The sequence below is a fragment of the Octopus bimaculoides genome, chromosome 13 (genome assembly GCF_001194135.2).
Source record: "Octopus bimaculoides isolate UCB-OBI-ISO-001 chromosome 13, ASM119413v2, whole genome shotgun sequence".
NCBI classification, from domain to species: domain Eukaryota; kingdom Metazoa; phylum Mollusca; class Cephalopoda; order Octopoda; family Octopodidae; genus Octopus; species Octopus bimaculoides.
In genome coordinates this window covers 14,735,312-14,737,769 of record NC_068993.1, presented here as the reverse complement: position 1 = coordinate 14,737,769, position 2,458 = coordinate 14,735,312, and positions in this window count along the sequence as shown.

Below are 2,458 nucleotides of genomic sequence, written 5' to 3'. Positions count from 1 at the left end.
TGTGTGTGTGTGTGTGTGTGTGTGTGTGTGTGTGTATGTGTGTGTGTGTGCATGTGTGTGTGTGTTGGGTATGGATGGTTGTTTTGTAAGAGCGTTTTGAATGTTTTGTAAGACCTTCGAATTTGGCAAGAACGCCTTGTATTAAGTCTTGTTTTTGTATTGCTTCTGAATTTAAACCTACTGGAGTAAAATTTGCATTTCTGTTAGCGGAAAGTGATGAATTACAAGTTCAGAATTGTGAGAATACATAGTGGATGTGTTTTGCTATCTCTTCAAGTTATATGTGTTCTGTAATGCTTTACCAGTCGTACCTTTGCCTCGGAAAGTTTCTGTGTCATAGAGTTGGAAGACTTGTATGGATGGGGAACCGTTAGTCTCTCACCAAACAGACATGCGCTGGAGAGGAAATTACCAGGTTCTAAGGTCAGTTGTTTACAATCACAAAGGCACTCATATAGATGGACAGATATCGAGATAAATATATAGTCATATAAACTGATGTACATACAACATATAAAGCAATCACCACATGTAACGACGGTCAAATACTTTTAATTAACAGTTATTGACTTAGGTTTACATTACTGACACTTTCGGAGATTCAAACTACACGGAACCGTTCAGACACTTCGCAGACAGGCATTATTATTGACGAGGGTTGGTTTCACTGATTAGTAAGTGAATCACGAACGTATGATTCAGTTCCTTTCAAATGGTAGTCATTAGTTCGACGGCTGCGAGCTGTTTCAAGATATGTTTGATAACCTTGAACGACTGCATATCACCAAGTGACAGCTGAATATGAAAATAACATGAAAGCAATAAAGAACACACGATTCTCATTCGTTCATAAAATACTCTGTTAAATATTCAGTAACACTTCATCGAAAATAATATAACAGTTATCAATGGGTGGCTAATGTTTATCTGTATTTGGTACAACGTTCTGTTTAGACCAGCAGCATGGAAGTTTAGAGTTCTTGTTTGAAGATATTCGTTGCAATAAATGCACAATTTTGCTGTTTTAGCTCTTGCAGCTTCCATAGAATAATTCTATATTTTATGACTAATAGGGAAAGTGTCTATTAGTAACTTCTAAACAACCCGTATGAAAGATTTGACTGCTGATGTGTTAGTTTAGAAATATTTATTAGTATGACCTACGAATTACTTTAGGACATAATTATGAAGCTTTCGTTACTTGAATGTTGAAATTGAATACAATAACACCAAAAGCATGATAATAGGATGATATCAACTTGTAGATGCAGTCTTGCATCATTTTCTTTCCGAGAAATACATATATGTGCCAACAATTTTCTCATGGTCATGAGTAGTATAGGAGCATATTACTTTTGGTTTAATATTGCTAACTTACTTTTGACTTACGAGAAATATAAAATGTTTAAATTAACAATGTCTAAGATGCAATGGAAGACGATTGAGAGACCCAAATATTTGTTGTTTGGGAAATTATTTTCCTTTCAAAGAAATCGTCAACAGAAATATTAATCTTGGGACAAAAAGGATCAGTTGTAAACCTCTACATTTAGAGACAACCGGTGCGTACGCAACTTAATGACTTTGTATTGTGCAGGGGTTTCAAGTGCATAATTAAAGGAAATAGGTTATTGTGTGAAAGAAAAATAGACGATTTGGTGTCGATGAATACTGTGATTAAAATAGGTTACTGCACACCAGCGAACATATATTCACTTATTTTCATTACATTTGCAGTGAAAGAAGAAACCTACCTTACTCTTTATATCGATTATATATTATATATTATAATGCTTTTAGTGACAAAAGCTTTGTAACCTTTGAAATCAAAGTGAATAAGTTAATGCTATATTCCTCTATCGTCAACCAGTTCCTACTGCAATTAGTTTCATTCTTAAGACCATCAATTGAATGCCTATAAAGTCTACAATTTATAGGAGACCTACAGAAGGATATCAGCATTAAAATAAAAGCAGGTATAAAACGTAGCGATTATACCGCCTTAAAAAACTTTCGGTAATTCAAACCAAACTGTAGAACAACCAACCAGGAGATATGTGTAGGATAAGTTAACCGACCGCAAATTCTTAAAATAATCCAGATATTTCGGGATCGATCTATTTCTGGATATATATAGTATTAATATGTACTAATATGAATATATATATATATGTGTGTGTGTGTGTGTGTGTGTGTGTGTATTGTGTGTGTCTGTTGTGTGTGTGGTTATGTATATATATATATATATATATATATATGTGTGAGTATATATATACATTTATAAAATTCATAAAATATTCCAGATATTTCTGGGTTGATCAATTTCTGGATTAATCTAATAACGTTTCCTTCATGAGCCGAACATACTGGGCGAAATAATGGGCATCGTGGCTTCCGTGGCCTTAATTTTACGTGTATTCTGTGCAATTATCTCTCTCTCTCTGTCTCTTTCTCTGTC